This window comes from Dama dama, chromosome 12, assembly GCF_033118175.1.
Source record: "Dama dama isolate Ldn47 chromosome 12, ASM3311817v1, whole genome shotgun sequence".
In the NCBI taxonomy this organism is placed as follows: Eukaryota; Metazoa; Chordata; class Mammalia; order Artiodactyla; family Cervidae; genus Dama; species Dama dama.
Window position 1 is genome coordinate 79639832 of NC_083692.1, and position 24073 is coordinate 79663904.

Here is a 24073-nt window from a genome sequence, read left to right on the forward strand (position 1 = left end):
TCCCTATTGTAAGGCACTTATTCTTTTAGTTACATGTTGTTTGTTTTATTCATATACACACACCTACACACAGGTTAGTATTCTTTATTTATTTTCTGCTGCACTGGGTGTTCACTGCTTTGTGAGGGCTTTCTCTTGTTGCAGTGAGCAGGAGTTACTCTTTGTTTGGTTCTGGTGCCTGGGCTTCTCATTGCGATGGCTTCTCTTGTCGCAGAGCACAGGCTCTAGGCACACAAGCATTTGGTAGTTGAGACATAAGGGCTCAGTAGTTTCACGGGCTCTAGAGCTCAGGCTCGGTGGTTGCAGCATTCAGGCTTAGTCAAGAGCCCTAGAACTCACGGGCTTCAGTAGTTGTCATGCATGGGCTTAGTTGCTCTGAGTCATGTGGAATCTTTCCAAACCAGGGATTCAACCCACATCCCCTGCATTGGCAGGCAGATTCCTATCCACTGCACTACCAGGGAAGTCCCAAGTTAGTATTCCAATTAAAATGACATTGGATTAACTTTTTAAAAAATATTTATTTGTCTGCACTGGGCCTTAGTTGTAGCATGTAGAATCTTTAGTTGAGGCATGTGGGATCCAGCTCCCTGACCAGGGATCAAACCCAGGCCCCTGCACTGAGAGTTCAGAGTCTTAGCCATTGGACCACCAGGAAAGTCTCTGGGTTTACTTTTGAAAGAATCAACTTTTTTAATATCAAGACTTCCCAAGAGTATGGTATGTCTTTCCAGTTGTTTGGGTTTTGTATAAAATAATTTTCTTCATAAAGATGTTCCTTTTCTTGTTTAAAACAAGTATTTTATAGTTTTTATTGTTATAGTTCTTGCTATGAATACATTATTTTTCCTATTGGCTTATTCTTTATTAACTACAGTGATATAGTACTAAATCTCTGGGGTTTTATGCAGTCATATCACCAGCTTATGTTTATCTCTTCTTTTCCAATGTCTTGACCAGCTATTTCATTTTGTGTGATTGTATTTGCTAGAAATAATAATGTCAATAGCAAGCATTCTTATCTGGTTCCTAATTTTAATTGAAATCCTATTTCAATTAGCTCTACTGGCATGTCTGGTAATTGGTTTTTGTTATATTTAAAAAATCTGCTTTTGTCCCTATTTGTATAGAGTTTTTAAATTAAGAATACTGCTAAATTTTATCAGAAGAGTTTTCAGCATCTATTGATATGATCATATCATTTTTTATTTAATTTTTTATTGTTCTAGTTTATGTTGCTAGATTTTCTGATATTGAACACACTTGTATTTCTAAAATAAACTTTTCTAGACATTATTTATTATCCTTTTGATAAATACCAGATTTTACTTACTAGTATTTAATTTAGAGATTTTCTTCCTACATTCAAAAGCAAGCTTGTTCTATATTCCTTTCCCTAATTTTTAAGTTTTAGGTTAAAGTTATGTTGGCTTCTCAAAAGGAATCATAGAGATTTCCATCTTTTTCTATGACCTTAAATAGTTTAAATAACATTGAGATTATCTTGTCTTGAAATGTTAGACAAAATAGAGCTGTGAATCTATCTGGTTCTGCCCCTTTTTATTATTGAATCTTTAATTACCTTTCCAGTCTTCAAAATGTAACTGGACCACTCAGGCAACCACATGTGTGCATGCCTGCTTAGTCATTTTGTGACCCCATGAACTGTAGCCCACCAGCTCCTCTATCCATGGGATTTCCCAGGCAAGAATACTGGAGTGGGCTGCCATTTCCTCCTCCAAGGGATCTTCCTGACCCAGGGACTGAACCCAGGTCTCCTGCATCTCCAGCTCTGGCAGGTGGATTCTTTACCACTCTGCCCCCTGGGAAGCCCCACTCGGCTGCCACTGGTCTGCCTAGTTTGTACCTTCCCACCCTAGAGAGATGTCCACCTCTTTATAAACCTAGCCAGCTTACACAGAGCCAACAGTTGGCTTTCTCATTCAAGTGACCTACTCCTCTCAGGAGAAAAACCCACACCAGATACCTTTATTTAACAGTGTTTGTTCATAAACATAATTGGATTCTCAAGTACCACCAAATATTTGAATAAAAATCAATAGCATGAAGAAAGAGGCACAAAGATGAACAAATGGGCAACAAACATCAGAGAAACCTGGGGTGATTAGGAAACTAAAAGTTTTTTCTAATTTATGCAATATTTGGGAAGTCCAGTAGTTAGGGCTCTGCGTGCTCAGTGCTGAAGACCCAGGTTCAATCCCAGGTTGGATAAATAAGATCCCACAAGCCATGCAGAAGAGCACCCACCCCCAAATTCATGAAGTACTCAAAATGATTGAGTGGGTATGACTCTCATTAAAGCATATAGTCTGTAAGGAAAAAGGAGCAATCAGAGAAAAAAAAATATTTTGGAACATTAAAAATACAAATGTCAAAAAATTACACTGAACTGTGTGAATAATAAAATGAAAATAAGGTAATAAGAAATCATATTTAATGTCCTATAGTGGAAACTAAAAGGTAAATAATTCAAAAATAAGGGAAAAAAAACCACATGGAAGATGGATCCAAAAGTCAAAGATCTAAGAGAAGTTTCAAACACAGACAATGGCAGAAAAGAAATAATCTAAGAAATAGTAGAAGAGAATCTCCCCAAACTTCATGAAATCTTCATTTTTAAATAATCTATGTAGAGGCAAATAAAATTAATTTTTAAAAGGCCCACTCCTAGGCTCAATCTAGTAAAATATCAGAACTCCAAGAGTAGAGAAAAATCCTGAAAATTCTGAGAGGGAGTAAGAAAGAAACAAGGATAAGAAGAAACAAGGATAAGGATGGCACCAAGGACTTCCTTGGCAGTTCAGTGGTTAAGACCCCCTACTTACATTGCACAGAACACAAGTTTGATCCCTGGTCCAGGAACTAAGATCCTGCATGCTGCTCAAAGTGGCCTAAATAAATAAACAAATTTCAAAAAAAAAAAAAGAATGGCACCAAACTTCTCATCAACACTTAATGCTCAAAGACAATTGGATAACTTTTGAGGATAGGGAAAGGCTGGAATGTTTATATTACTCAAATTTTTATAAATAATACTTCTACTTGGTAAAAGAATGAAACTATATTAAAAAAGTGTTTAGAGTCTCACTCTCATCCCTATTTGCTCCATTCTCCACTCATCTGTCCCCAAAGGTAATAACCATTTCTGTTAGTTTCTCATTTATCCTCCAAGTTGGGAAAACAATTTTGAACTTAAATTTCTAAACAATCAACCCAAATCAAGTCCCCCAAATCAAACAAGTTTGGGCAAAATAATTGCATATGCAACACACAAGCACTCAGAGTATAGTGTGCCATGGGGTTTTTGTGAAAAAAAAAAAAAAAAAAAATGCTAGAAAAAGATTCTAGCAAAATGAAAAGGGAGCCAAGAAAGGGGACACAGAGGATAGACATTAGATATATGGCAGCAGCTGAATGTGACTTATGAGAAGTGATTCTGAAAAGAAGTTGAAAAGGATCTGCTAGAGACAGGTTTTCTAGGAAACTAGTAATAATAAGCTTCAGGGCTTCTCACTCACTAAAGACCATTCCAAGGCCAAGGGATAGCCCTTAACTGCGTGTATTTGTAAATTTGTATTTCTTCTCTTGAAATACAGCTCCCCAGTTGTATAAGATTCAAGACCTACAAAACTTGGATCCATCCTTGATTAGACTTAAACATTTGAAGGATTTTCTTTCAAGCAACGAAGTTTTAATGACATGAATTACATTTCTTTCTTTGGGTTGAATCAAACTCTTGTAACAGTATTTATCTAATCACATGAAAAATATTTTTGCTTATTTTTTTTTAAGTTAATTTTAACAGTTTATTGGCCAACGGAGAGCTCTCACATTTTCTTCCCACCCGGTGGTGCTATTCCTGAATTTGTCTCTTTGCAAAGTCAAGCAGAGACCAAAAAGTTTCCCTTAGTACTACTCAAAATCTAAACAAGTGAGGGGAAAAAAATGCTTATGGTTAGAAAATAAAACTTGTCTCTCTGTTTAGAGAAAATTTTTGTTTGTACATCATATTTTAAAATACACTTTTGTTTTCCATTTAGGAACTGTGGAAAACCCCTGTTTAAAAGTCTTTGGAAGGATAGCCTGTTTTGAGATGTTTGGTCTTCCAGGTTCTTGTGGGTTAGCGATGTTGAGAGGTACTCCATGGTATTCTCATTTCCTTTGAGTCGATGTTGTCTGACAGAGCCTCTCTGTTTTCAGCTGTCTGACATCAAGAATTAGCAGAGGGGCAAGAATTCTTGCCCGACTTGTTTCCACAATGCAGCCATTTAATACCATCTCATCCAAAATGATGTGTACTTTATCCAAATTAAACATTACATCTAGTTCACTCACTCGGCTGAAGTAGTCATCTAAAACTTGCACGAAGTTATGCATGAATTCATAAATTGCCATCTCGTTCTCAGTGTCATTAACTCCAACCACAATGAAGAGAGCTGCGTATTGCCTGCCGGTATATCAGCTTCAAGTCCTTATATTCAATGAAAGAGCACTGTTCATTGGATCGAGAGAGACAGCTCTTTATGACTTCTGTTTCCAGAAGCGTACGCTTATTAATCTCCACATGTTCATAGTACTTAGAAAGTCGGGTCTGCCCTTGTTTATTCACCATGAGGAAAAATTTTATAATTTTTTTTCCTCTGGCCACTATTTTTCCCAGTATAATTCAAAAGATATGGCAAGGGGTGGCTGTAACCAGAACCTGTGCGGCACGGGGGGCGATGGTCCTGGAGACAGCTCTTCCTAGAACCCCCGCCCCCTTTCCCGCAGAAGCTTGTTACCCAGACCTCACTGGCTGCGCGGTGCGGGCTTCCTTGGGGCAGCCATTTTGGCTTTAGTATGGCGTCTGTAGGGGCTTCTCCCTATTTTTGCTTATTGATTTTCCATTTCTAAAATTAACCTAGAGATGAGATATGAAGACTTAATTGGAGTTATAGAACAGAACTGAAATGTTATAAATCTTGTCAATATAAAATTACAATATAGCTATAAATATTAGGAAAGAGAGATGGAAGGATAATCAATTTATTAACCTTTGATTACAGAATTTCTAGGAACACTAAAGTTGACAACAAGAATAGAGACTCAATTATACTGTATATTGTTAACTACATAAAAAAGTTACTACTGCATTCTGGAGTTGGAGGGGTTAGGGAAGTGGGAGGTACTGCAGCAGTGATAAATTCCTCATCTTTGCGAATATAGCCCAGGACACTATTAAAAGATGATGAACCAAAGAAAAAGAGATATTACTAAAAACAGAAATATTAATTAAAGATATAATTAACCAAAGGCATTAATTAAAGCTAAAATAATAATCATGTGAACAATGCCGGTAAGAAAGAATTATCAGATGCTTGTTTTTAACTGAAGTAGAGGAAGAGGAAAGAAAACTTTTTACCTTTCATTTTATAATTCTCTATAATATTTTAATTTTTAAATGTGTACTACCTCTATAATTTTTTAAACAAATTTTTAAATATCTGTACAAGTACACACTTTATAATTGTGGGAATGGGAAACAATCTAAATGCAGAGAGACAATTAGGAAACTGATTAAAATAATTTAAATTGATTTTATGTATTTACTGACATGGAAAGACCTCCACATTCTATTATGTGTTTTGTTTTTGTTTGCTTGTTTGTTGTTTTAGTTGCAGCATTCAAACTCTTTTTTCAGTTGCAACATGCAAACTCTTAGTTGGAGCATGTGGAATCTAGTTCCCTAACTGGGGATGGAATCCTGGCCTCCTGCATTGCGAGCACAGAGTCTTAGCCACTGGACCACTAGGGAAGTCCCTCTATCAAGTTTTTTTATTTAAACAAATCCAAATGCTAAATAACATGTGCATCATGACCAATTTTTTAAAAAACCTGTGGTGTATATAAATGTATATATGCAAAAACGCTTATTCTAAAATGTGAATAATTATTTTATCCAGGTGATAAGAATGCAGGTGGATTTTTATTTTTCTCTCTTTGCTTGGCTTTTCTAAAATTTCCTAGGAGGAACATAAACTATACTGTAGCAAAAGGAAACCAATAATGTTATTTTAATATATTTTTCCCTAATTCATTCCACATTTTTCTGAACTGAAACAAGGTTACATGATTCTATTTGTAATTCTTGGCACAACTTAATATTTTATTTGCATCAAAATCTGTTTGACATCACCTTCAAATCAAAGTGCTGAGGTACAAAGATGTCCTTCTTTGTCCACATTGATAAAAAGAACAAAATTTCATAGCTAAAAACAGACAAAAAGAACATCATGTGCCTGGTACCTAGTGCAGCTGTGACATCGATTTCAGAGCCAAGGAGAGGGGAATTTAAGTTATCACAGTTGACAACAAAGCACAAGCTGAGTTTGTCGGCAGTTGTTCATTGTCTCCATGTTCATCTCAAAACGCTTTGGGAAGCCAAAGTTACTGCTGCTAAATTTCAAAAGTCTGAAAATCTATGACTTTTCCAGTCATAAAGAACAGTTCTGCAAGCCTTGATAAGGAAGTTTATACTGATTTCATTGCAACAGATTTAACACAGAAGATAAAGCCAAAAGCAATAGGTGCTCATGTTCTAGTGCAAGTTCGGATCCAGAGCATCTTCACCACTTTGAAGCAAGTAAGAGGGTCACGAAGTAAGTGGGTCACAAAGCATTTCCCCCTGGTTTGGGACATCTTAGTTCCACATCAGGCTGCCCTGTATTTCAGAATTTTTCTTCTTTTCTTTTTTGGCCTTCTGGCATGTGGGATCTTAATTCCTCCACCAGGGGCTGAACCCGTGTTCCTTGCATTGGAAGGACAGAGTTCTAACCTTTGAACCACGAGGAAATTCCCAACTTCAGAATTTTTAAAGTGACAAGAAGACATTTAAAAGGTAACCACAATACACTTTTACTCAATTTCACTTGTATTTTTTTTCCACTTTGTCTACTCTTAATCAGATTTCTCTAAGAACCAGAATTCAGAAAATCAAAAACCATCCAAACGGTCCAAAGGTTCAAGTAATAATTATGGTAACACTGAGCCTTTCCAATGCACCAGGAACTACACTAATTACTGATTAACTACTTAAGTGTTGATTAAGTGCTTAATCAATATTGAAGCACTTGATTTAAGCAATTAAATCAGTACTTAAGTGCTGATTAAGTCCTATACTAAGAACATTTCTCATTTGATACTCACAGAGCCTCACAAAATAGGCAATATTACTTGCACATGGCAGATTGTATTTCTAAATATGGCCAGAACTGTATCTCTCATCCCAAATACTTTTCTACAACGTGATTTGCCGAAATTCCCATCAACAGGTTGGGCCCTCTATACTCTCACTTTGGCTTTTTTTTCAATATTTAATATTTTTCTTTATTCAGCTGCATGGAATCTTAGTTGTGGCATGTGGGATTCTCGTTCTTCAACCAGAGATCAAACTCAGGCCTCCTGCGTTGGACACACAGTCTTAGCCACTGGACCACCAAGGAAATCTCAAAGTTCTACATTGCTTGTGATGGCTCCTCACATCCCTGTAATAATAGGACTATCTAATGTTAGACAGGAGCCTCAATTTCAGAATAATAATTAGATGTATCACTTTAAAAGTAACTATTATTCTTGACTTGAACAAACAACTGAAACTTTTATTTGAAAAGTTGTAATAGGAATAGCCAAGAGAGTTGGGCAGAAGCTGAGTGAGGCTCATTATACTAATTCTCCAGGGAACCCAGGGACCATAAATCTTAGGATAAGAGTAGATCCCTGAAGAAAACAAAGCTGCCATCCAAATCTTCCAACCCTTATGTCACTTCCACAAGCAGATGTGTTTATTCCAGGAGTAGCTCATTCACTGTCTTATAGAGCCCCATTGTCCACAGGAGAAATATCTCACAGAGACTGGCCCAATGTGGAGAATGTAATAGAAGTCTTTATCAGTCAAACTCACCTTCGATTAGTCCAAAAGGAGGATAAAGGAAGATTCCACTAAATGGTAACTGAACGCTTCCCAGGCTTTTCCCAGGATGAGCTTGCTGAACTTGGAAATTTTCAAGACATTCTGGCCTCATCAGATCCTGTGAGTTGAATAATGACAAAGTTAAGGAAATCATTCTCCCACCCAGGAAAAGCCAGATACTTTTTTCAGGATACTTTGGAAAAGAATTGTTGTTCTTAAAGGATGCCATCAAATTCATGAGAGATAGGGGTCTCATACCAACGGTGTAAGATCTGCATTTAGTGCACATAGACAATACTGCAAGCTCAAGACACACTCATGTGAACCAGGTTATCTTCTGAAATCCTGTGAGTAGTGTATTTTAGATAGCCTGATCGGAACCTCCCTAGAGGGCTGCCTGGTGGCTCAGACAGCAAAGAACCTGCCCGTAATTCAGGAGCTGCTGCTGCTGCTAAGTCACATCAGTCGTGTCCGACACTTCGCGACCCCCATGGACTGTAGCCTACCAGGCTCCTCCGTCCCTGGGATTTCCCAGGCAAGAGTACTGGAGTGGGTTGCCATTGCCTTCTCTGCAATGTAGGAGACCTGTATTCAACCCCTGGGTCGGGAAGATCCCCTGAAGAAGCAAATGGCAACCCACTGCAGTATTCTTGCCAGGAGAATTCCATGGACAGAAGATCCTGGTGGGCTATAGTCCATGGGGTCCCAAAGAGTTGGACACAACTGAGCAACTAACACTTTCACTTTTCAGAGGGCAGCAAGAAACCTAACCCTGGGCCAGAGGGTAATCTCCACTTTGTCCTTGCACAGAAGGCAGAGCAGCAGTGACTTCCCCAAACCATGCTTTTCTTGGCACTTATCTTCTGTATTCTAGCACATTGAACACACACACACTGGGTCTCATCTGTAGCTTCAGTCCCACCATCCAGGTCAATGCTAGGCAAGCCAGTGTTCATCCAGGCAGAACCATTAAGTTACGCACATCGAGGAAATTTGTCTGTCCTGCCTTGTGCTCTGTGTAGCTGTCCCCTTGAAAAACCCAAAGCTCTGGAGAGCATCAGGTCTGCATGAAATTCTTAATGATTTTCCTTAGAAGGAGATCTCACCCTCCTTCTATCTACTAGAACTATCGAGAGGCAGGACCTCTCGGGTCCTCCAGGGCATCCATAGAGACTTTCCTACTGGGTACTGCATGACTGACCCTTAAAACAATGAATAGTCTGGGTGAATAGTGCAGCCATGCCTAGGCTCTCAGGGTGCCAGGCAAGTCTCCCAGTTCAGTCACCAAGTCTGAAGGATAAAGGAAGAAATACCCGAACTCATGAAGTGGACCCCTTCCCTTTGTATCTGGAAGACTGCCCCACCCAGCTGTTGACCTCCCATTTGAAGTAGGGAAAAAATAAAAAGTTTATTAGCCACCCTGTCTGTGAGACATATCCTTGGGCTAATCACAGTGTCTTTTCATGATTTATCTGTGCTAACTTCATGATTCAGTATGAGCCCAGAGCTTTCTCCTTCTACCCCCAGCCAATTCTTCTTCATCTTAGTCTCTATTCCCATTTCTTTCCCAATATGTTCCATCAGGACTTCGCCTAAATGATACTCATTCTATTACCTCCTGATGGTGTGTCTGGATATCACACTTATATTGGATCCTGCTTCTCTTCTAAAATGAGTTGGGTAAGTTTTTCAACCAACTGGACTCACCTGTGAACTGCATGATTGGGCCACAGAGAGCTCTTTCTCAAATTGCTGAGAAGCTAAATGATATTGAGCCTAGAAATAACCCCTGGTGAAGAGCCCTTAGTTATATTCTCTGAGGCTGATCAACTATTTTGTGCTCTTTAATACCTGTAAACCAATGTTAGATACAATAGTAGTTTTGGAATAACTTTGAATAGCGTAGCCTGTGCTGAAGAGAAGGCAAAATCATAAGAAAGGTAAAGTTTATATAGTTTACCATTTCATCCTCTGTACTAATATCCCCTAGCATTTCCTTCATCCCAAGTACCTAAACTGGATCCCAATCTTATTCTCCAGTGACAGGAAAATAATTGTTGCTACAGTTCTGATAATTAAGGGAGTGGTTGATAATGCTTAAGGAAGGAAACTTGTAGGGAGGTAGACTTTTAAAAAGAGCTGTTTTTTAGGTTAGGGGTTTTGCTTTTGTTTTGTTTTCTGCTGGAAGCATTCTAGCAGATCCAAACAGACCTCTATTTACTAGCTCAAACTCCAGACTATCTCAAAGATGGAGAGTTACTCCTTAGAGAATGTTTGCGGGGAGACATCTCCACCTTCTCGTGAGGAAAAGCAAACCCTCTTCAGATCGGCCAATTTAACAGACTACTTGGCATATGACAGCAGGATTTCTGTCTTCCATGAAGTGCCACGTAAGTGACACCTCCTCAATCTACTGTGTGTCAAAAACCACCAAATCCATCCCACAGATATTTGAGGTGTTGTTCTCTCATTCAATACATGCATATTAAAGCTGATTGTTTCAAGAAACTTGTTCTAAGGGCTATATAAAATACAAAGATGAAAAACAACTATAAAACACAATAAAAGTTGTGATATACAATAAAATTATGAGGGATACAGAGACTCATGCATTCAAAAGAGAAGACTCATTGAGGAGAGACTTAAAGGATAAATAGGATTTGAAAAGCTAATGGTTCCAAGCTGAAATGCCATGTCCTGAAACCTATGTATATAAAACAGTTAAAAATTTTTTTAAAAACAAAGGGTCTATTGTATCTTGAGCCCATGGGAATATGTAATCAGGAGACTATGGATCTATTACATTAGGACAAATCCAATGTCCACATTAGGATAAATACCAAATTCCCATTAACAAATTTTGTTTCCACTAACAAATTTTTATTTCTGCATATATTACTTGGATTATCCTCTTTTTTTTTTTTTTTTTAAAGTTTTATTCATTTATTTGGCTGCACCAGGTCTTAGTTGCAGCATGTGGGATCTAGTTCCCTAACCAGGGATCGAACCTGGGCTCCCTGCATTGGGAGCTCAGAATCTTAACCACTGGGCCAGCAGGGAAGTCCCGGATTATCCTCTTTTTGATTGGTAAGGATTGTGCTTTTCTCTCATAGATTTCCTCTTGTCTCTTTATTAAGCCAAATACTAGTGAAAGGCATCACATTTTCACATAATACTGAAATAGCAATAGAGTGTCTATGAATAATCAGTTTACCCAAGATATGGATCTGTATAGTGAATGGCTAAGTTAAGCCATTTTGCTATTTCTCTAGCTTCAAATATTTGTCAGCCTCAAATAGGGACTACTTATGAATGAAGACCCAATATTAGGATAAAGATAAAATGAAAGGTAGTGAAAGGTAGTGAAAGTCAGAGCAAAGGAATTGCTAAGGAACAGAAGTAAAATTTCAGTTAACAAAAGCAAGCAAGAATAACTTTTGGTATAGGACGTTTACTTAGCATCCCTGGCAATACCGCTCTCTACCACACAGAAACACCAGGGGCAATAAAAGAGACAGGTAGCCTCAAACGGAGAAGGCAATGGCAACCCACTCCAGTACTCTTGCCTGGCAAATCCTGTGGATGGAGGAGCCTTGTAGGCTGCAGTCCACAGGGTCGCTAAGAGTCGGACATGACTCACTTTCACTTTTCACTTTCATGCATTGGAGAAGGAAATGGCAACCCACTCCAGAGTTCTTGCATGGAGAATCCCAGGGACGGCGGAGACTGGTGGGCTGCTGTCTATGGGGTCGCACAGAGTCGGACACGACTGAAGTGATTTAGCAGCAGCAGACACAAAGAGGCTCTCCAAAAAAAAAAAAAGAAAAAAAGGACTCCTACAACTCTAAATGGTACATTCAGCACTTTTTCCTATAAATTCCAAGTGTCCTCAGGTCCCCAGAACATCACGACTCCTGAAGCCGCACACCTCTGAGTGGTCATTCCCAGCAGAGGCCAGAGGAGCCACGGGGAACCACACCGCTGTCACCGAGTTCATCCTGCTGGGGCTCTCAGACGCCTGTGAGCTGCAGGTGCTCCTCTTCCTGGGGCTCCTCCTGACCTACCTGCTCACTCTCCTGGGGAACCTCCTCATCGTGGTCCTCACCCTCACGGACAGGCGCCTCCACACCCCCATGTACTACTTCCTCCGCAACTTTGCTGTCCTAGAGATCTGGTTCACCTCGGTCATCTTCCCCAAGATGCTGACCAACATCCTGACTGGAAACAGGACCATCTCCCTAGCAGGTTGCTTTCTCCAGCTTTTCCTCTATTTCTTCCTGGGCACCACTGAGTTCTTCCTACTGGCAGTGATGTCCTTTGACAGGTATGTGGCCATATGTAACCCCTTGCATTATGTCACCATCATGAGCAAAAGGGTCTGTGTCCAGTTAGCTCTTTTTTCATGGATCACGGGATTCCTTCTTATAGCCATTCCATGTTCCATCATATTTCAGCAGCCATTCTGTGGTCCCAATATCATTGATCATTTCTTCTGTGACAGCTTTCCACTCCTGGAACTCGTATGTGCAGACACAAGTCTGATCGAGCTTCTGGGTTTTATCCTGGCCAACGTCAGCCTACTGGGCACTCTGTCCGTGACGGCCACCTGCTATGGCCACATCCTCCACACCATCCTTCACATCCCCTCAGCCAAGGAGAGGCGGAAAGCCTTCTCAACCTGCTCCTCCCACATCATTGTCGTCTCTCTCTTCTATGGCAGCTGCATCTTCATGTATGTCCGGTCGGGCAAGGGCGGCCAGGGGGAGGACAGGAACAAGGTGGTGGCCTTGCTCAACACCGTGGTGACCCCAGTGCTCAATCCCTTCATCTACACCCTGAGGAACAAACAGGTGAAGCAGGTGTTTAGGGAGCAGGTGAACAAGCTCTTCTAATAAACCTGTGGATCCAAGAGGTTGCACATAAGATCCCCAGTCAAGCTGAGGGAACATCAGGCCTCTGCAACAGATGGAGGCTGTCTCATCCAGAAAAAGCTTGATGACATGTTTCTGGGGTGCCAGTCACTGTGCACCTCAGCATCAACTCATAAGCTCTGTGGCGCCTCAAGGCATTTTTAGTAATTATCAGATTTAAATATTTCTCTTCATTCCATATATGTCAGCTTGGCTTCCCAGCAGAACATAAGCTCTTTGATAGCAGGTACTAGCTCTTCAGAGAAGGGCAGGGCAACCCACTCCTATATTCTTGCCTGGAGAATCCCATTACAGAGAAGCCTGGCAGGCTACAATCCTTAGGGTCATAAAGAGTCAGACTTGACTGAAGCAACTTAGCATGCACGCATGCATGCACTAGCTCTGTAATTCACCGTAAACCTCTAACACCAATCTGTAGTCATAGGTAATATCCATACTCAGAAAGTACTTTCAGGCCTATTGCTTTGTGTCTATTTATCTAACAGCTTTGAGGAGAGGAGACCAGTCCTCATTTAGCACTGTTCTCATCTCACCCTTATATTCTTGCCACTGAAATACATCAGTAAAAATTCAAAAAATAAGGCTAGCTGCCTACTTATGTTTTGTTTAGTATAAAAATTCACAGAAATTCTTCATTCCTATTTAGAAAGACTCTTCCTCTTTCTGGTTGGTTACTTCCCTGAGCCCCAGTTTTCTCATCTGTAAAATGGGGATGACAATGGCCATTCCAAAGGATTATGATAAAAGTCAAAAAAGATACTCTATGCAAGAAACTTAAATAGTGACAGGAACCTAATAAGTCTCACTAAATGTTAGTTTTTTTCATCTCTCTCATCTTACCTTTCCTCTCTTCCTTTTGAATTTCACACCAGTTGCTAACAAAAGCTTTCCTGTTTCAAATGCTATAAATTTTATATTCTGAATGTCATATTCATCTTATAGAAAGCTAAATACAGTATTTAACCTATGAAACTTGCTACTAACATGTTCAATATTTTAATGAAAATTAAGTCATTGGTAAATAATCAAATATTAATTAAATAATGGAATTCACATGTTCATTTATTCTGAAACAATTATTATATGAACACTATATTCAAGGAAATGCACATTTCATTGATAATATTTAATTTATGCTTTGAATAGAGTTTGAAATCTAAGAAGGAAGATATACATAGATAACTATAATTTAGGGTGTAAAATTATCTATGCAAGAAAATACCATGGGTAGCTCTTCGGCAACAAATAGGAAAACCAGGAGGAAATGGATGAATCGCTAAAGAAAGAGAATTTTCAAAAATCTAAAAAGAAATAGAAAACTTAACTGGCCCAATTACAATGGAAAGATTTCAAAAAAGGGTTATAAAGCCACTATAAACCAAAAAACTATGTTCTCAACAACAAAAACAAACAATCCTCCTACAAATGGCTAACAAGTACATGAAAAGATGTGTAGTATCACTAATCAATACAGAAATGCAAATTAAAGTCACAATGAAATATTACTTTATACCCATTAAGAGGAATATTATTTAAAACATTTTGATGAACAGATTATACCAAATATTGGCAAGAATGTGGATAAAATGGAATTCTCATGCATTGCTGATGAGAGTGTAAAATGATGCAGCCACTGTGGAAAACAGTATGGCAGTTCCTAAATAAAGTAAACACAGATTTACCATATCATCCAGCAATCTCACTTCTAGACATAAACCCAAAAGAATTGAAAGTAAGGGCTTGAATAGATATTTTTATATCCATGTTCATGGCAACATTATTCACAATAGCCAAAAAGGTAGAAACAACTCAAATGTCCACAGATTGAATGAATGGATAAACAAAATGTGGTATGTACATACAATGGAATATTATTCAGCCTTAAAAGAAATGGAACTCTGATAAATAAAACTCTACAACATGAAGGAAACTTGAAGACATTATACTAAGTGAAATAAACAAGACATAAAAGGAAAAGTATAGTAGGATTCCATTAATATGAGGTATCAGTTCAGTTCAGTCGCTCAGTTGTGTCCAACTCTTTGCAATCCCATGAACCACAGCACTCCAGGCCTCCCTGTCCATCACCAATTCCCAGAGTCCACCCAAACCCATGTCCATTGAGTTGGTGATGCCATCCAACCATCTCGTCCTCTGTCATCCCCTTCTCCTCCTGCCCTCAATCTTTCCCAGCATCAGGGTCTTTTCAGATGAGTCAGCTCTTCACATCAGGTGGCCAAAGTATTGGAGTTTCAGCTTCAACATCAGTCCTTCCAATGAATACCTAGGACTGATCTCCTTTAGGATGGACTGGTTGGATCTCCTTGCAGTCCAAAGGACTCTCAAGAGTCTTCTCTAACATCACAGTTCAAAAACACCAATCTTCGGTGCTCAGCTTTCTTTATAGTCCAACTCTCACATCCATACATGACTACTGGAAAAACCGTAGCCTTGACTAGAGGGACTTTTGTTGGCAAAGTAATGTCTCTGCTTTTTATCCTTTTTTTTTTTTAATTTATTTTTATTTTTTTTATTAGTTGGAGGCTAATTACTTCACAACATTTCAGTGGGTTTTGTCATACATTGACATGAATCAGCCATGGAATTACACGTATTCCCCATCCCAATCCCCCCTCCCACCTCCCTCTCCACCCGATTCCTCTGGGTCTTCCCAGTGCACCAGGCCCGAGCACTTGTCTCATGCATCCCACCTGGGCTGGTGATCTGTTTCACCATAGATAATATACATGCTGTTCTTTCAAAACATCCCACCCTCACCTTCTCCCACAGAGTCCAAAAGTCTGTTCTGTACATCTGTGTCTCTTTTTCTGTTTTGCATATAGGGTTATCGTTACCATCTTTCTAAATTCCACATATATGTGTTAGTATGCTGTAATGTTCTTTATCTTTCTGGCTTCCTTCACTCTGTATAATGGGCTCCAGTTTCATCCATCTCATTAGAACTGATTTAAATGAATTCTTTTTAACGGCTGAGTAATATTCCATGGTGTATATGTACCACAGCTTCCTTATCCATTCATCTGCTGATGGGCATCTAGATTGCTTCCATGTCCTGGCTATTATAAACAGTGCTGTGATGAACATTGGGGTGCACGTGTCTCTTTCAGATCTGGTTTCCTCAGTGTGTATGCCCAGAAGTGGTATTGCTGGGTCATATGGCAGTTCTATTTCCAGTTTTTTAAGAAATCTCCACTCTGTTTTCCATAGTGATGTCTCTGCTTTTTAATATGCTGTCTAGGTTGGTCATAACTTTCCATCCAAGGAGTAAGCGTCTTCTAATTTCATGGCTGCAATCACCATCTGCAGTGATTTTGGAGCCAAAAAAAATAAAGTCAGCCACTGTTTCCACTGTCTCCCCATCTATTTCCCATGAGGTGATGGGACCGGATGCCATGATCTTAGTTTTCTGAATGTTAAGCTTTAAGCCAACTTTTTCACTCTCCTCTTTCACTTTCATCAAGAGGCTTTTTAGTTCCTCTTCACTCTCTGCCATAAGGGTGGTGTCATCTGCATATCTGAGGTTATTGATATTTCTCCCGGCAATCTTGATTCCAGCTTGGGCTTCCTCCAGCCCAGCATTTCTCATGATGTACTCTGCATATAAGTTAAATAAGCAGGGTGACAATATACAGCCTTGATGTACTCCTTTTCCTATTTGGAACCAGCCTGTTGTTCCATGTCCAGTTCTAACTGTTGCTTCCTGACCTGCATACAGGTTTCTCAAGAGGCAAGTCAGGTGGTCTGGTATTCCCACCTCTTTCAGAATTTTCCACAGTTTATTATAGAGTGATCAAAATCATAGAGACAGAATGTAGAATCGTGGTTACCAGGAAGTGTGGGTAGGAATAGAGAGTCACTATTTAATGGATATGGAATTTCAGTTTGGGATGATGAAAAAGTTCTGGAGATGCATAATGGTGATGATTTCACAACAATGTGAATGTACCTGATGCCAACAAACAGTACACTTTAAAGTGGTTAAAATGATAAATTTTGGGCATGTAAGAGCAAGTGCACAGTGGGATGGCCCAGGGTGGTCAGCGAGTTTCGCATGAGCAGACAGGCGAGTGAGTGGTATGAGGGTTTGGCTCCTGGTCACCAGCAGGGTGGGCTCCTGAAGTCCCTGGGGAGGGGGCTCCTGCCAGAGATCCAGCCCTGAGCCTTTGGAGTGGGAGCACTGACTCCAAGACCCTAGACTCTCAGAGAACTAACCCTCAGTTCAGTTCAGTTCAGTTCAGTTGCTCAGTCGTGTCCGACTCTTCGCGACCCCATGAACTGCAGCACACCAGGTCTCCCTGTCCATCACCAACTCCCGGAGTTTACTCAAACTCATGCCCATTGAGTCGGTGATGCCATCCAGCCATCTCATCCTCTGTCGTCCCCTCCTCCTCGTGCCCCCAATCCCTCCAAGCATCAGGGTCTTTTCCAATGAATCAGCTCTTCACATCAGGTGGCCAAAGTACTGGAGTTTCAGCTTCAACATCAGCCTTTCCAATGAACACCCAGGACTGATCTCCTTTAGGATGGACTGGTTGGATCTCCTTGCAGTCCAAGGGACTCTCAAGAGTCTTCTCCAATACCACAGTTCAAAAGCATCAATTTTTCAATGTTTAGCTTTCTTCACAGTCCAACTCTCACATGCATACATGACCACTGGAAAAACCATAGCCTTGACTAGACATACCTTTGTTGGCAAAGTAATGTCTCTGCTTTTTAATATGCTATCTAGGTTGGTCATAACTTTCCTTCCAAGGAGTAAGCGTCTTTTATTTCATGGCTGCCGTCAAATAATGAGAACTCACACAAAGGAAACCACTTGAATACAAGACCTGGCAATACCCAACCACCAGTAGCACCCTGTCAGGATGCCTTATCTAAACAACAAACAAAACAAAAGTACAAACCCAATCATCAGCAAACAGGATTACCACCTCACTCAGCCTTGCCCATCAGAGGAAAAACAAAAAAACAAACAAACAAAAACTCAGCACAAATCTCACCCTATACAAAGATTACACAAACCACTGGACAAACCTTAGTCGGGCAGAAACCAAAAGGAAAAAAGAATTCAACCTTATTCAAGGAAAGAATTCAACTTTCCTTGAAGCCTGGGAAAAGGAGACCTCAAACACAATAAGTTTAAAAAAATAATAATGAAAAGGCAAAGAAATACTACACAAATGAAGAAACAAATTAGAAACACAGAAGTCCAAATAAATGAAGAGGAAATAGGCAAACCACCTGAAAAAGAATTCAGAATAATGATAGTAAAGATGATCAGAAACCTTGAGAACAAAGTGGAGAAAATGCAAGAATCAATTGACAACGACCTAGAAGAATTAAAGAATAAGCATACAGAGACAAACAACACAATTACTGAAATTAAAAATACTCTAGAAGGAATCAATAACAGAATATCTGAAGCAGAAGAATGAATCAGTGAGCTGTAAGATAAAATGGTGGAAATAACTTCTGAAGAGCTTAATAAAATAAAAAGAATGAAAAGAACTGAGGACAATCTCAGAGGCCTCTGGGACAATATCAGATGCACCAACATTTGAATTATAGGGGTCCCAGAAGAAGAAGAGAAAAAGAAAGGGTATGAGAAAATTTTTGAAGAGATTATAGTTGAAAATTTCCCCAACATGGAAAAGGAAATAGTCAATCAAGTCCAAGAGGCACAAAGAGTCCCATACAGGGCAAACCCAAGGAGAAACATGCCAAGACACATACTAATCATACTAACAAAGACTAAACACAAAGTAAGAATATTAAAAGCAGCAAGGGAGAAGCAATAAGTAACATACAGGGGAAACCCCATATGTTTAACAGCTGATCTTTCAGCAGAAACTCTGCAGGCCAGGAGGGAACAGCAGGATATGTTTAAAGTACTGAAAGGGAAAAATCTACAACCAAGATTACTGTACCCAGTAGGGATCTCATTCAAAATTGATGGAGAAATAAAAAGCTTCTCAGACAAGCAAAAGTTAAGATAATTCAGTACCACCAAACCAGCTTTACAACAAATGTTAAAGGGACTTATATAGTCAAGAATTACAAAAGAAGAAAAAGATCTACAAAATCAACCCCAAACAATTAAGAAAATGGCAATAGGAACATATATATCATGGATAAGGAAGCTGTGGTACATACACACCATGGAATATTACTCAGCCGTTAAAAAGAATTCATTTGAATCAGTTCTAATGAGATGGATGAAACTGGAGCCTATTATACAAAGTGAAGTAAGCCAGAAAGATAAAGAACATTACAGCATACTAACACATATATGTGGAATTTAGAAAGATGGTAATGATAACCCTACATGCAAAACAGAAAAAGAGACACAGATGTACAGAACAGACTTTTGGACTCTGTGGGAGAAGGTGAGGGTGGGATGTTTTGAAAGAACAGCATGTATATTATCTATGGTGAAACAGATCACCAGCCCAGGTGGGATGCATGAGACAAGTGCTCGGGCCTGGTGCACTGGGAAGACCCAGAGGGATCGGGTAGAGAGGGAGGTGGGGGGCGGGGATTGGGATGGGGAATACATGTAAATCCATGGCTGATTCATGTCAATGTATGACAAAAACCACTACAATATTGTAAAGTAATTAGCCTCCAACGAATAAAAATAAATGAAAACAAAACAAAACAAAAAAAACATATATATCAATAATTACTTTAAATGTAAATGGATTAAATACGCCAACCAAAAGACACAGATTGGCTGAATGGATACAAAAACAAGACCCATATATATGCTGTCTACAAGAAACCCACTTCAGACCTAAAGATATGTATAGACTGAAAGTGAGAGGGTGGAAAAATATATTCCATGCAAATGGGAAGCAAAATAAAGCTGGAGTAGCAATCCTCATATCAGACAAAGTAGACCTTAAAATAGAGAAGATTACAAGAGACAAGGAAGGACACTACATAACAATCAAGGGATCAATCCAAGAGGAAGACATAACAATTGTAAATATCTATACACCCAGCACAGGAGCACCTCAATACATAAGACAAACACTAATAGACATAAAAGGAGAAATTGACAGCAACACAATAATAGTAGGAGACTTTAACACCCCATTCATACCAATGGATAAATCATCAAAACAGAAAATTAATAAGGAAACACAGGTCTTAAACGATACATTAGATAAGACGGATTTCATTGATATCTTCAGGACATTCCATCCAAATGCATAAGAATACACCTTCCTCTCAAATGCACACGAAATATTCTCCAGGATAGACCACATCTTGGGTCACAAATCAAACCTCAGTAAATTTAAGAATATTTAAATTGTATCAAGCATCTTCTCTGACCGCAATGCTATGAGACTAGATGTCAATTGCAAGAAAAAAACTGTAAGAAACACAAACACATGGAGATTAAACAACACATTTCTAAATAACCAACAGGTTACTGAAGAAATCAAAAGGGAAATCAAAAAATTTCTAGAAATAAATGATAATGAAAACATGACAACTCAAAACCTAGGGAATAGGAAAAAAAAAAAAAAAGCTATGGGATGCAGCAAAAGCAGTCCTAAGAGGGAAGTTTATAGCAATACAATCCTACCTCAAGAAACAAGAGAAACATCAAATAGACAACCTCATTTTACACCTAAAACCTAAAACAACTGGAAAAAGAAGAAAAAAAACCCCAAAGTTCATAGAAGGAAAGAAATCATAATGATCCAAGCAGAAATAAATGAAAAGAAAGTGAAAGAAACAATAGTAAAGATTAATAAAACTAAAAGCTGGCTCTTTGAGAAAATAAACAAAATTGACAAACATTGAGCCAGACTCATCAAGAAAAAAAGAGAGAAGGATCAAATCAACAGAATTAGAAATGAAAAAGGAGAGGTTACAACAGCCAATGCAGAAATACAAAGGATTATAAAAGACTATTATGAACAACCATATGGCAATAAAATGGATAACCTTGAAGAAATGGACAGATTCTTAGGAAAGTTCAATATTCCAAGACTGAACCAGGAAGAAGTAGAAATTACGAACCACCCATTTACAAGCACTGAAATGGAAGCTGTGATCAAAAATCTCCCAAAAAACAAAAGCCCAGGACCAGATGGCTTCACAGGAGAATTCCATCAAACATTTAGAGAAGAGCTAATGACTATCCTTCTAAAACTCTTTCAAAAAATTGCAGAGGAAGGAACACTTCCAAACTCATTCTACGAGGCCACATCACCCTGATACTAAAACCAGACAAAGACAACACAAAAAAAGGAAAACTACAGGCCAATAGCAGTGATGAACATAGATGTAAAAATCCTCAACAAAATTTTAGCAAACAGAATTCAGCAACACATCCAAAAGCTCATACACCATGATCAAGTTGGGTTTATTCCAGGGATGCAAGGATTCTTCAATATATGCAAATCAATCAATGTGATACACCATATTAACAAATTGAAAGATAAAAACCATATGATAATTTCAATAGATGCAGAAAAAGCCTTTGGCAAAAAAGCCTTTGACCCATTTATGACTAAAACGCTTCAAAAAATGGGCAAAGAAGTAACCTACCTCAACATAGTAAAGGCCATATATGATAAGCCTACAGCAAACATTCTCAATGGCGAAAAACTGAAAGCATTCCCCCTAGGATCAGGAACAAGACAAGGGTGTCCACTTTTGCCACTATTATGCAACATAATTCTGGAAGTCTTAGCTACAGCAATCAGAGAAGAAAAAGAAATAAAAGGAATCCAGATCAGAAAAGAAGAAGTAAAGCTCTCACTGTTTGCAGATGACACGATACTGTACATAGAAAACTCTAGAGATAGTATCAGAAAATTACTAAAGCTAATCAGTGAATTTAGCTAAGTTGCAGGATACAAAATTAATACACAGAAATCACTTTCATTTCTATATACTAACAATGAAAAATCAGAAAGAGAAATTAAGGAATCAATCCCATTCATCATTGCAACAAAAATAATTAAATATCTAGGTATAAACTTACCTAAGGAGACAAAATAACTGTATACAGAAAATTATAAGACACTGAAAAAATAAATCAAAAACAACATAAACAGATAGAGAGTCCGTTTTCCTGTGTAGGAAGAATCAATATTTTGAAAATGACTATACTGCCAAACACAATCTACAGATTCAATGCGATCCCTATCAAATTACCAATGGCATTTTTCAGAGAACTAGAACAAAAAATTTCACAATTCATATGGAAATACAAAAGCCCCCAAGTAGCCAAAGCAGTCTTGAAAAAGAACAATGGAGCAGGAGGAATAAATCTTCCTGACTTCAGGTTATACTACAAAGCTACAGTCATCAAGACAGTATGGTACTGGCACAAAAACAGAAATATAGACCAATGGAACAAGATAGAAAACCCAGAAATAAACCCATGCACTATGGGTACCTTATTTTTGACAAAGGAGGCAAGAATATACAATGGGGCAAAGACAGCCTCCTCAATAAATGGTGCTGGAGAAACTGGACAGCTACATGTAAAAGAATGAAATTAGAACACTTCCTAACACCATACACAAAGATAAACTCAAAATGGATTAGAGACCTAAATATAAGACTGGAAACTATAAAACTCTTAGAGGAAAATATAGGCAGAACACTCGATGCCATAAATCAAAGCAAGATCCTCTATGACCCACCTCCTAAAGTAATGGAAATAAAAATGAAAGTAAACAAGTGGAACCTGATTAAACTTAAAAGCTTTTACACAGCAAAGGAAACTATAAGCAAGGTGAAAAGATAACCCTCAGAATGGGAGAAAATAATAGCAAATGAAACAACTGACAAAGTACTAATTTCCAAAATATACAAGCAGCTCATACAACTCAATACCAGAAAAACAAATCAATCAAAAAGTGGGAAAAAGACCTAAACAGACATTTCTCCAAAGAAGACATACAAATGGCTAACAAACACATGAAAAGATGCCCAACATCACTCATTATTAGAGAAACGCAAATCAAAACTACAGTGAGACATCACTTCACACCGGTCATAATGGCCATCATCAAAAAGCCTACAAACAATAAATGCTGGAGAAGGTGCGGAGAAAAGGGAATGCTCTTGCACTATTGGTGGGAATGTAAGTTGATACAGCCACTATGGAAGACGATATGGAGATTCCTTAAAAAAACTAGGAAAAAAAACACCATATGACCCAGCAGTCCCACTCCTAGGCATATACCCTAAGGAAACTAAAATTGAAAGAGACACATGTATTCCACTGTTCACTGCACCCCTATTTACAATAGCTAGAACATGGAAGCAACCTAGATGTCCACTGACAGATGAATAGTTAAAGAAGTTGTGGTACATATACATGATGGAATATTACTCAGCCATAAAAAAGGAACACATTTGCATCAGTTCTAATGAGATGAATGAACCTAGAACCTATTATACAAAATGAAGTCAGAAACAGAAAGATAAATATCATATTCTTACACATATATACGAAATCCAAAAACATGATACTGAAGAACTTACTTACAGGGCAACAATGGAGAAACTGGGATTTTGGAGAAATTGGGATTCATTCCAATCCCACAGAAAGGCAATGCCAAAGAATGCTCAACTACTGCACAACTGCACTCATCTCACATGCTAGTAGAGTAATGCTCAAAATTCTCAAAGCCAGGATTCAGCAATACGTGAACCATGAACTTCCAGATGTTCAAGCTGGTTTTAGAAAAGGCAGAGGAACCAGAGATCAAATTGCCAACATCTGCTGGATCATCGAAAAAGCAAGAGAGTTCCAGAAAAAAACATCTATTTCTGCTTTATTGACTAGGCCAAAGCCTTTGACTGTGTGGATCACAATAAACTGTGGAAAATTCTGAAAGAGGTGGGAATACCAGACCACCTGACCTGCCTCTTGAGAAACCTGTATGCAGGTCAGGAAGCAACAGTTAGAACTGGACACGGAACAACAGACTGGTTCCAAATAGGAAAAGGAGTATGTCAAGGCTGTATATTGTCACCCTGCTTATTTAACTTATATGCAGAGTACATCATGAGAAATGCTGGGCTGGAGGAAGCACAAGCTGGAATCAAGATTGCTGGGAGAAATATCAATAACCTCAGATATGCAGATGACACCACCCTTATGGCAGAGAGTGAA

The 24073-nt window shown here is 38.7% G+C and overlaps 1 pseudogene; it reads right to left on the reverse strand.

Annotated features, from left to right (window-relative positions):
* Nucleotides 1-4173: 4173 nt before the first annotated feature.
* Nucleotides 4174-9689, reverse strand: LOC133065870 (AP-4 complex subunit sigma-1-like; annotated as a pseudogene).
* Nucleotides 9690-24073: the final 14384 nt, after the last annotated feature.